General features: G+C 41.9%; 1 pseudogene; it reads left to right on the plus strand.

Annotated features, from left to right (window-relative positions):
* The window catches only part of LOC132490476 (tropomyosin alpha-3 chain-like), a 53,824-nt pseudogene extending 41,969 nt beyond the window's left edge, over positions 1 to 11,855 (plus strand).
* Positions 11,856 to 12,829: the final 974 nt, after the last annotated feature.

Consider the following 12,829-nt stretch of genomic DNA (forward strand, 5'->3'; position numbering starts at 1 on the left):
TTCACAGAATTAGAACAAAAAAAATTAAAATTTGTATGGAAACACAAAAGACCCCAAATAGCCAAAGCAATCTTGAGAAAAAGAAATGGAGCTGGAGGAATCACGCTCCCTGACTTCCTACTATACTACAAAGCTACAGTAGTCAAAACAGTTTGGTACTGGCACAAAAACAGAAATCTAAATCAATGGAACAAGATTAAATGACTAGAAATAAATGCATACACCTATGCTCAATTAATCTATGACAAATAAGGCAAGAATATACAATGGAGAAAAGACAGCCCGTTCAATAAGTGGTGCTGGGAAAACTGGACAGCTACATGTAAAAGAATGAAATGAGAACACTCCTTAACACCACACAAAAAGAAACTCAAAATGAATTAAAGTCTTGAATGTAAGGCTGGATACTATAAAACTCTTAGAGGAGAACATAGGCAGAACACTCTCTGACATAAATCGGAGCAAGATCTTTTTGATCCAGCTCCTAGAGTAATGGAAATAAAAACAAAAATAAACAAATGGGACCTAATTAAACTTAAAAGCTTTTGCACAGCAAAGGAAACCATAAACAAAGTGAAAAGACAACCCACAGAATGGGAGAAAATATTTGCAAATGAAGTGACTGACAAGGGATTAATCTCCAAAATATACAAAGAGCTCATGCAGCTCAATATTAAAGAAAACCAAACAACCCAATCAAAAAATGGGCAGAAGATCTAAATAGACATTTCTCCAAAGAAGACATACAGATGGCCAAAAAGCATATGAAAAAATGCTAAATATCATAAATTATTAGAGAAATGCAAATCAAAACTACAATGAGGTATCACCTCACACCAGTCAGAATGGCCAACATCAAAAAACCTACAAACAATAAATGCTGGAGAGGGTGTGGAGAAAAGGGAACTCTCTTATACTCTCGGTGGGAATGTAAACTGGTACAGCCACTATGGAGAACAGTATGGAGGTTCCTTAAAAGACTAAATACAGAACTACCATATGATCCAGCAATCCCACTCCTGGGCATATATCCAAACAAAACTCTAATTTGAAAAGTTACATACACCCTGATGTTCACTGCAGCACTATTTACAATAGCTAAGACATAGAAGCAACCTATATGGCCATCAACAGATGAATGGATAAAGAAGTTGTGGTATATATATACAATGGAATATTACTCAGCCATAAAAAAGAACAAAATAATGACATTTGCAGCAACATGGATGGACCTAGATATTCTCACACTGAGTGAAATCAGACAGAGAAAGACAAATATCATATGATATTGCTTATATGTGGAATCTAAAAAAAGATGGTACAAATGAACTTATTTACAAAACAGAAACAGAGTCACAGACATAGAAAACAAACTTATGGTTACCAGGGGGTAAGGGGAGTGGAAGGATAAATTGGGAGATTGGGATGGACATATACACATTACTACATATAAAATAGATAACTAATAAGGACCTACTGTATAGAACAGGGAACTCTACTCAATACTCTGTAATGACCTGTATGGGAAAAGAATCTAAAAAAGAGTTGATATATGTATATGTATAACTGATTCACTTTAGTGTACACCTGAAACTAACACAATTTGTATATCACCTATACTCCTATAAAAATTAAAAAATAAAAATTTAAAATTTAAAAATTAAAAAAAATAAATATCACCTCCCTTAAAAAAAAAAAAAGAAAGTGTCTCCTAATACCCAAATCTAGGACAAGATGAGAAAAAAATGTAAGAGTAATGGATTATAGACTAGCATATTATATATATATATATATATATATATATATATATATATATATGTAAAATTCATGAGTCCATACTGATATAATTGAGTAAATAAATGGGAGAGAATTCCAATTAATAAATGTAGAAGGAATAATGGCAATATAAAATAATCATTTGGCAACATAATAGTAATAATTATCTCTGTCAAGAATCATTAATAGGTGCTAAAATTAGCAGGTTAAAGTACAATGAGAAACAGAATATTTACATACTCCCAAATATCTCCTCACAAGATACTTGCTAAATACAAAGAGGAAAATAGTAATGTTACAGTGGAGAAATTTAGAAGACTCTGCCTTATTCAAGTGCTCCAATATCACCACTAATGAGACAAAGTGTCATCATGTGCCTCCTGATTTGATATGCTGAGAACGTGTGATGGTTAACTTTATGTGTCAACTTGACTGGGCCATGGGGTGCTCAGATATTAGATTAAACATCATATATGGATGTATTTGTGAGAGTGTTTCTGGATGAAATTCACATTTGAATTGGTAGAATGAGTGTAGCAGATTGCCCTCCTCAATGTGAGTGGGCTTCATCTGATCTGTTGAAGCGCTGAATAGAATAAACAGGTTGAGTAAGAAAGAATTTTTTGCTCTGTGTATCTTACTAACTTCAAGCTGGGACATCAGTCTTCTCCTGCCTTCGGGCTCAGACGTGGACTCAAACTATTCCATTGACTCTCTTGGGTCTGGACTTCTCAGCCTCCATAATCACGTGAGCCAATTCCTATTTGTATTTGTGTGTGTGTGTGTGTGTGTGTGTGTGTGTGTGTGTACACACACACATATACACACACTATTGGTTCTGTTTCTCCTGAGAAACCTGACTAATACAGATATTTTGGTACTGAGAGTGGTTCTAAAGGAACAGAATTTTAAGGATGAGCTTTCTGAATTGATTCTGGCCTTCTGGAATTGATTCTCGAATCTGATTAGATTTAAAGATGCAGAATGATTCTGCATCCAGTAGTTAAGAGAGCACTTATAGTCCATTGCATGATCTGGCAATGGAGATACAGAAAATATCTGCATTGGATTCTCCTAATCAATCCTTTATAAGAAGCAAGATGCTGGGTGACTGTGTATATGATACTTTCAAACATTTGGGGAAATCTAACATATCAATATAATGAGGTTGGCTGGTTGCTCCTAATGTTGCTGGACAAAGTGATAAAAAAAAGGATAAAAAAAAATAAAAAATGTTAAAAAAAAATTGAATTCATGAGTGAATTCAATTTCCCAGCTCAGACACCACAAAAATGACCTGAAAGCTTCTATACATGCCTTGGAATACTCTTGCCTCCTGTAGCTGCAGGGCCGAGATTGCTGAAAATCAAAAGAATCTCACCCTGTGATTAACTGAATTACAGATTAGACCCCCAGCCTCACACAGTGTCTACCATTAAAGTGAGAGCATTGACTGGGGAAAAAATGGGATCCTGCATGCTACCATGGGGATATGTGGGGGAAATCTGATGAAGCTGGCGACACTGAACCCTTAAATTCTGATAAGCTTTCTTTGCCCGTGGAAGAGGCCTCTCCACCCCCCACTGGAAGTGGCATTGGGTCAGGTACGTGGGATTTTTGCAACAATGCATAACGTGAATTTAATCATGAGAAAATATCAGACAGACCAAAACAGAGGGACATTCTACAAAATAACTGGCCAGTACTCTTCAAAAAGATCAAGGCCATGCAGGACAAACAAAGGCTAAGGAACTTTCACAGATTGGGGGAGACCAAGAAGACATGTCAACTAAATGCAATGTGGGATCACTGATTGGAATCTGGTCCCCAAAGAAAGGTCATTAGTGGGACAATTGATAAAAGTTGCATAAGACTGTAGATTAGTTCATAGTACTGTATCAATATTAACTTCCTGTTTCTGATCATTGTTCTGTGGTTATGTAAGATGTTAACCTTTTGGGGGGATGGGTGCAGTGTATGCAGGAATTCTTTGTGCTATCTTTACAACTGTTTTGTGTCTTAAATTATCTCAAAATGAAAAGTTCAAAAGTTAAAAAATAAGTTCAAAGCATTATTTAAAGTGAATTACACAAACATGCACTTAAACAGCAACTGGAGATGGAGAATATACTGAGGGAGTAAATGTAAAAAATATCCGGAATATTGATTAGGCTCCCTGAAATCATACTGTGTTCAAAACATGCCGCGGTCACACTGTAAAAAGCAAAATGGAAATAAGAAACTAGATGTAAAAAAAAAAAATCACAAACAGCCGGAAGAACAATGCAAAATGACCACTTATTCAACCCATGAATTGAAAGGAATTCGGAGTAAAGAACTGATTAAAGAAGGGTTTGGAAGATTTAAGAAAAATGTGACTGAGCACAAGTGAGGATTTTGACATATATGAGTGATTTCCCTCCTCTACTATTTCTGGTAAGAAATTATAAATATGTATTTCTCTATAGATGAATATATTCTATTTCTTCTAATAAGTATGCATGTGTCTATAAATTATGAATAGAAATTTATCATCATCTCTATAACTAGGAAAGAGTGGATATAAAGAATTGTGCATAAGTCAGAAAATTCTGCAAAAAAAAAAAAGGAGTTGTACACCAGGGAGAAAGAAACTGATCAGCCCAGTGGTTACACAGTAACTAAGTGGAAAGAAGATCTAATAGTATATCATCTTCATTATCTTAAGGCAATTATAGTATAGCGGCAAAAATCTGAGCATTTACTATATACCAGCCACTATTAATCAAGGACTTTACATGTCAATTCACATAATCCTCACAACATATGAAGTTAGTCTACTATTCTTCCCATTTTACAGATGATGGTAAAATGTAAATGGCAAAAATGGGATTTGAGGGCAAGCAGTTTGGCCCAAAAGTAAAGTGTTTAATCACAAGTTTTAACCACTGCCGTGAATTTGCAAGAAAAGACTTGACTCAACAGACTGGTCTTCCCTTCTCCTGGGAGATGAAGCCTCTAATTTATAATACTACTATGCCTTAATATGATCAATACCCAGGATTAGGATCTTCCTGTCACCAGGAGATGATGGACTAGGGCATGTGTGGCAAGGTGAAGAGTTGAAGGTAGGGAAGGGGTGACAAGAAGGCTCAGACCATAGGATGTAGAGCCCACACCCCTCACGCCAGCACTGAGGCTGGTTGTAGTTCCCTACTGGCCAGGGCTCTCAAAGGGACCACAGTGAACTGCTCCTGCCATACAGACACTGCCTTGTTGATTAGAAAATGGTCTTTTGGGTAGAATTTGAACTGGTGATGTCAGGCCTTGTCACACCTACCACTTGACTCAAAATTGGCAGCTGGGAGGACAGTCAGCAGAGGACAGTGGACAAATGCTCCTAAGTGTGAATTTAGATTTGAAACACATCCTCAATCAGTTAATATATCCTGTGTTCAGAAAATATGGACACCAACAGTCAGGACTCACTGCAGTTAACTGACTAGGAAAAACAACATGATGAAAACATTTGAGAAATATTTGTTCTGGAAACAGAATTTGCAAATGAATTTAGAGTAGGGTCAACTCAAAAGCCTACAGAAGACAAGGAGGTAATGGATTATAATCGAGTAAAACAGGCAGAGCTGTTTCTTTTGAAGAGGTTTTGTTTCCTTATTAAACACATAGACTAGTCATCACTTCCACAAAGAAATATGCCCTCTCCAATACTGCTTTTAAAACACACAGCTCTTTTGGGCTATCTTTTGTTTTCCTGGCTTTGATGGAGAGACGCACAGAGAAATAGTTCTCTCCTGTGGGACTTTCAGTAATGTAAGCATGATGATAAATCTGGACTGACAAGCCCTAAGAGGGAGACAAGAGGCAGTGGGTGGGAGGATGAGAGGATGGACAGCACACGTACATTGATGAGTACAGGCTCTGTCATCTGGCAGCTGATTTTTGCCAAGCAGAATGTGGGGCCTGTGTTTCCAGACCTCCTCATTGTTCAAGAAAGCCTGAAAACATTTTTATATGAAATATCTTGACTTCCAATATTTACCTCAAGCTTTCAAATTAGGTTCAGACCTCCTTCTTAAAACACTTTCATCATCATCTTCAATGACACTCTCCCAGGTGTCTCCCTTCTGTACCGGATGCTCCTAATCTCCTTTTCTGGGTCCCCTTCTTCTGCTCATCATCTAAAATAAGGGTGTCCCAGATCCACTTCTCAGCTCTATCTACATTCTCTACCTGGGCAACCTCACCTGATCCCATGGCTTTCAGCCACCTGCGCCAGAGATTCCCAAACTTATATCCAGCCCTGACCTCTGCCTGGCACCCCAGACACTTGTCACCGTGACTTCTCCAAATAGATGTCTAATAGAAAACTCAAATTAACATGGCCAAAATGGAACTCTCCCCTGACCTACCCATACCTTCTCCTCCCCATCTCAGGAAATGGAACACCATCCACCAAGGTGTTCAAAACAGGAAAAAAAAAAGAAAAGCATTTCATGCTTTATGTAAAATTTATGTGTGGTATAATTTTGTTTTGTTCACACTTATTTATAATATAATTTTTGTTCACACTTATGTTATTCTCCCTTTTAGGAGACTCTTTCAGCCCCTTCCTCATCCCTTTCACCAGGAAAATCCCTATTTATCCTTCAAGAATCAGTTCCAGCATCATCACCTCCAGGCAGGGCTGATCACATAATTTTCTGGGCCCCATGCAAAATGAAAATGTGGATGAAATCAATCTACTTCTCACATGTTTGGTCACCCCAAGCCAAGGGCTTGTAGTCTCTGCATGGGACACTCTTGGCACCTGAATGGAGGGTGAGAGAGAGGCCCTCATGAGTTGCCTAGACAATAAGCCTGTGGAACTGCCAGCGCAGGGCAGGGACAACTGCCACCTTGCCCCACCCCAAGACACTGCGGGGCACAAGCCTGACCTTGACCCTCTTTGTTCCTGTGCCTGGTCTCTGCCTGGGATGGAGGGTGATGGCAGTATGCGGGCCTCCCCCTGCAAGGCTCACTGCCCCATGGCTCCAGTGGCTGAGGATGGGCTACTGAGAACCCCTCCTGTGGAGACAGGGAAGCAGAGGAAGGTGGGACTGCACTGAGCTGGGCTCCAAGCCCCGGGTACATGCCCATTGTCCCACTGAACTGCACCTACAAAACACACATTTCAAGGATAAAGCTACAATATTAAGATTTCAAAAGGAGACCACAGAGCATTAAACCCCAAGCATGAGCACTTCTGAGCATGAGGCCCTGAGATACTGGTTGAATGCCCATGAAGCTGGTCCTGCCTCCGAGAAATTTTCTCTGACTGGTCCCCCCAAACTGAACTAGCTGCCCCTTTCTGTGCTCCTTGCTTACCCCATATTTGCATGTACCACTACATTTAGCACATTATCTTACATTATCTATTTATATGTATGTTTCACAAAATATTTTGTAAACTTCATAAGTTCAAGGAATTTGGCTAAATCCTTTTTTCTTTTTAATTTCTAGGCCTCAGTATTGAAACTGCTTATCAGTAGACCTTTGATAGGTGTTCAAATGACCTGACAAGTATTCTAACTGGCTGCGCAGAAACCAATTTATACACCATCCCTTTTCGGCCCTGCCAACACCCCTACCATGGTTGTCTCCCTTGTGCTCCAGCCCCAGCAATGGATCACAACTGATCCACAGTTTTACATCCCCACTACTATAGCCACTGCCACCACCACGGACTAGGAAGTTTCCATGCACAGCTCCAACTGACAAGGAGAGATCATCACATCTGAACCCTCGCCAGATGGGATCCACAGAGGCTCTGGCTTCCTCTGGGGAGCTGGGAAAGGCTGCATAACATAGCTGGAAAGGTGAGAAAGTTAACATCCTAAGGAGGCAGAATTCAACAATGAAAGGCAAGAGATAGAAAGGAGTCAGCAGATATTTACCTGTCTTTCCTTCCCCTAATGGATTGTTCTGAAATGCAATCATTTTATTTGGCCTCTCTGGAAATGTCCCACAAGGCTGGGCAACCAGCCATGATTATTCTGAAGTCATAGCCAGCTTGCCAATACTCCTCTTTGTAGTTTCTTACCCTACTTAGGGTAAGTTTAGGGATATCAAGTTGCCACTGCAACTGATCAAATGGGGGTAATGATAATTATAGTACTTTTGCAGCGGTCGGCTACTTATGATGGCACTGAAACCTTTGATAGGTTCGGGGCAGCTAATTGTCATTTTAAGGCATTCTGTGAAAGCCATAGATGGCTTTAAGGCAGGTAGTAAGTCCAGATCATGAACACATCAAGCAAGAACCAGAGGAACATCTGTGGGGGTAGATCTTGAGGGTGTTGGACCCTCAAGTGGAAATAGAATTTAAACTAAGCAGGAGAAATTTGTTGAAATGGGCAACTCATCCATAAGTTGGAAATTAGTGTCTAGCAAGTCTTAATAATGTCCTAATAAAATTCAGTGTTTACCTGTCCTAATAGTTAGCTGGGATGACTCCATAAAGCCTGGATTCACAATGGCTCAGTTAGTTGAGGTGGATTTGTTGGAACTTACTTGGCAGAGTAATGAGAAAGGGGTGAGAAGGCTCAGGAAAAAGAGAATATTAGAATGAAGACATGCAAACCCACTACCTGAGTATATTCTCCAGGAGGGGACACTCCCCTCGCTAAGAAATGTACCCATGATGGGAGAGCCAACATCACTGAGAAACTCACTGTTGGTTGTCTTCTTCAGGCCAGGGTTGACAGTGGAAGATCCTGGCATAGCACTGGACTTTATATCAGTGGAGATATTGGGATTCTGGAAAGGCAGAAGCCAGGGTGGATATAATTACTAAACTGAGTAGTATGGTCAGAATGGCAATCAAAGTGCCTTGGCCCAAAGTGATTATTACCTCAAATTGATGATGGTTTTCCTAAAGGTAACATAGACAAACCACCATCTAAGAGCATTGGTTGTCAAAGTGTTGTACTAAGATCAACAGCTTTAGCATCACCTAGGAAATTCTTTGATACGAAAATTCTCAAACCCCACTCCAGACCTACTAATATAAAAATTCTGGGGATATGGCCCAACAATCTATGTTTTAACTAATCCCCTAGGTGATTTGGGTACATGCTAAAGTTTAAAGACCATTGACTAGGCTTTTGTTTGATTTGTACAACCAAAAAATTCAAAACTGATGATCATAAGGCTGATGTCAGACACTGATGGAAAACTGAAATTTCCAGTTACTAGATCCAAGCCAGTTCATAGAGCCAGAGCCCATTGATTAAAGGGAATATTGGGTCCCCACAATTCCACCACAGCATGGCAAGTATCTCTCTAACCTTTCCTCAAATTTGCCAGAGTAATTGTGTGCTGAAGAAAAGGGAGTACCCAGATTTTTTTTTTTTGCTGCACCACGAGGCAGGCGGGATCTCAGTTCCTCAACCAGGGATCAAACCTGTGCCCTCTGCAGTGGAAGTGCAGAGTCTTAACCACTGGGCCACCAAGGAAATCCCCAGATGTCTTGAGGATAGTTAGAATGAGATCACAACTGACAGCAGTATTAGAGAATCCCAAACACCACCATGGTCCTCCAGTTAAAAGGGAGCTTTATAGGTACCAGATTGTAAATGGTGTTTGGGTTCAAGTGCATCTCACAATGGATCCAATAGATCCAAGGACCCACTCTGTTGCAGTATCTCTAGTCTCTGAATGCCTAATGGGATAGATATACTTAGAAGTATGTCCTTGGTTTCCTGACCTATGAATTAAGGAACATTATGATTTAAAAAGGTGCAAGGCACCTTCCCTCCAGGCCAAGACAGTACATCAGAAGCAATATCACCTGCCAGACAAATTGCAGAAATTAGTACCAAAAAAGACTTAAAAGACTCAGGGATGGTGATTCCCATAATATACCTAGTCATTTCACCTACCTGGCCTCTGCAAAAAAATCATGTGGATCATGGTGGGTGCCAGTGGACTACTATAAACTTAAAATAGTATCCCCAATTATAGTTTCTGTGCTAGATATGAATTTTATGGGAGCAAATCAACTCAATCTCTGGCACTTCATTTGTGACCACTGTTTTGCTGAATGCTTTATTCCTGATTCTCATCAATAGAGAGGATCAAAAGCAGCTCATCTTCATGTTTCAAGGACAGCAGGAAGTCTTCACTATCTTGCTCTAGGTCTGTGTTAATTTTCTGCTGTCTGTCATGGTCTATTCTACAGTGATCTCCATTATCTTGCTGTTCCGCCATGCACCATGCTAGCCTTCTACACTGATTGACATTTTACTAATTGGACCTAATAAGGAGAACAGGTCAAGTAATTCAAATACCCTATTAAAACACATATATGGGCTTCCCTGGTGGCGCAGTGGTTGAGAGTCCACCTGCTGATGCAGGGGACACGGTTTCGTGCCCCGGTCTGGGAGGATCCCACATGCCATGGAGCGACTGGGGCTGTGAGCCATGGCTGCTGAGCCTGAGCGTCCAGAGCCTGTGCTCCGCAACGGGAGAGGCCACAACAGTGAGAGGCCCGTGTACCGCAAAACAAAACAAAACAAAACACATATGTGTCAGAGGGTAGGCAGTAAGTCCTTGATGATCAAGGGGTCTGCAACATCAGTGAAATTTTTAGGGGTCCAGTGGTCTGGAACATGAGGGCCATACACCCTGAAGTAAAGCCTGAGAGCCTGACAATGGTACACCAAGTAACTGTGCAATTGGAGCTGCCCATCATGAGCTTAGTGTTAACAGAAACTCCCAGAAGAAGGTTGAGAGGCAAAGAAGCAAACTATTGCATGAAGGAAATGGTAGATTTAGGGAGACTCAAGTACTCCAGAAGATGCAAAAAAAAATATGACTTGTTGGCCTAGACCTCCATATCGCCTGCCTCTGCTGCATTGATGCAACTCTCTCAGGCCACACCTATTCCAACTGAGGGAGAAAGAAAGACCTTGAACTCAAGTCAAAGACAGTTTGGTAGTATGCTATATTGGGTCCTATAGAAATGGATCACTGCTACATAATGCCACAAAGAGACTCCTAATAACCAGGTAGATAGATTGACCTATTTTCTGGGTCTCAGTCAGTTTCTCTCCTTGCTCAGTTCACTGCACAATGGGCTAATGAACAAAGTGGCCATGGTGGCATGTTCAGATCCTGTACACGAATCCAAAAGCAGGGGCTCCAGGGGAAGTAGGGATGAGAAGTGGCTGCAGCTCCAGGCAGAGGAGGCAGGAAACCGAAGGCGAGCAGGGGTCAGGTGGGCACCACGGCGGGGGTCACCATCGAGGCGGTGAAGCGCGAGACCCATGTTCTGCAGCAGCAGGCCGGTGATGCGGAGGAAAGGGCCGAGCGCCCCCCGCGAAAGTGGAGGGAGAAAGGTGGCCTGGGAACAGGCTGAGGCGGCCTCCTTGAACCGTTGGATCCAGCTGGTTGAAGAGGAGCTGGACCGCACTCAAGAGCGCCTGGCCACTGCCCTGCAAAGGCTGGAGGAAGCCGAGAAAGCTGCTGATGGCAGCGAGAGAGCCATGAAGGTCGCTGAAAACCGAACCTTAAAAGAGGAAGAAAAAATGGAGCTCCAGGAAATCCAACTCGAAGAAGCTAAGCACATTGCAGAAGAGGCAGGTAGGAAGTACGAAGAGGTGGCTCTTAGGTTGGTGATTATTGAGGGAGACTTGGAAGGCACAGAGGAACGAGCTGAGCTGGCAGAGTCCCGTTGCCGAGAGACGGATGAGCAGATCAAATTGATGGAACAAAAGCTGAAGTGTCTGAGTGCTGCTGAAGAAAAGTACTCTCAAAAAGAAGACAAATGTGAGGAAGAGATAGATTCTTACTGATAAACTCAAGAGACAGAGATTCATGCTGAGTTTGCTGAGAGATCGGTAGCCAAGCTGGAAAAGACAGTGGGTGATTTGGAAGATGAACTGATATGCACCAAAGAGGAGCACCTCTGTACACAAAGGATGCTGCATCAGACTCTGCTTGACCTGGATGAGACGCAGAGCGCCCCAGTCCCGCCCTGCACTGCTCCTCCCTCTGACCCCAACTCCGCTGAGGCCAGCCTGCCCGAAGCTGACCTTTAAACTGATGGTTGACCTTTAACTGGAAGGCTGCTTTCTCCTTTCGCCACGTCTCCCACCCCCTCCCCTGTGTCCTTTTCCCCAAACTGTCTCTGCCTCTCCCCAGAGATTCCAGTTGGACTAGAGGCTGAGCACTTTTGGGAACAACTGTTTAAGGGAATGTGAGCACAATGTAAAGTGTCTTTAAAAGCATGCTGTGAGGTACACATTTTATAATTACCTTTTTTCTTGTTGATGTAGCAGCCATTTGTAAAACATTCCAGATAATTCCATAGTTCTGAAGCAGCAGTCTAATCCCTGTCTCACTTTTGGAAGGTAACTTTTCAGCTTAATGCATGTTGCCCTCTCCGTAGAGGAGGGGAAAGGTATGGGCCTGCCTTCCTGAGAGCCAAACAGCCCAGAGAAAGGCTCCATTTTGGGAAACCTCATTGCTCTGTGAAAAGTACCCACCAAACCAGAGAGGTGATTCCAGGAGGAGTCAACAACAACAACAACAAAAAGTGCCGTTCAGGTTTTCAGCTGAAAATCGTATCTTTGGGCAACTATTTTTTTTTTTTTTCATCAGAAGTGACCAAACAAAATTAAGATGGCAAGGACTTCCCTGATGACGCAGTGGTTAAGAATCCGCCTGCCAATGCAGGGGACACGGGTTCGAACCCTGGTCCGGGAAGATCTCACATGCCGCAGAGCAACTAAGCCCGTGCGCCACAACTACTGAGCCTGCATGCTAGAGTCTGCAAGCCACAACTACTGACCCTGTGTGCCACAACTACTGAAGCCCGTGTGCCTAGAGCCCGTGCTCCACAACAAGAGAAGCCACCACAATGAGAAGCCCGCGCAACGCAACAAAGAGTAGCCCTCGCTCGCCACAACTAGAGAAAGCTTGCGCGCAGCAACAAAGACACAATGAAGCTAAAAATAAATATATAAATTTATTAAAAAAAAAAAAAGAATCCGCCTGCCAGTGCAGGGGACAC

The sequence above is a fragment of the Mesoplodon densirostris genome, chromosome 5 (genome assembly GCF_025265405.1).
Source record: "Mesoplodon densirostris isolate mMesDen1 chromosome 5, mMesDen1 primary haplotype, whole genome shotgun sequence".
In the NCBI taxonomy this organism is placed as follows: domain Eukaryota; kingdom Metazoa; phylum Chordata; class Mammalia; order Artiodactyla; family Ziphiidae; genus Mesoplodon; species Mesoplodon densirostris.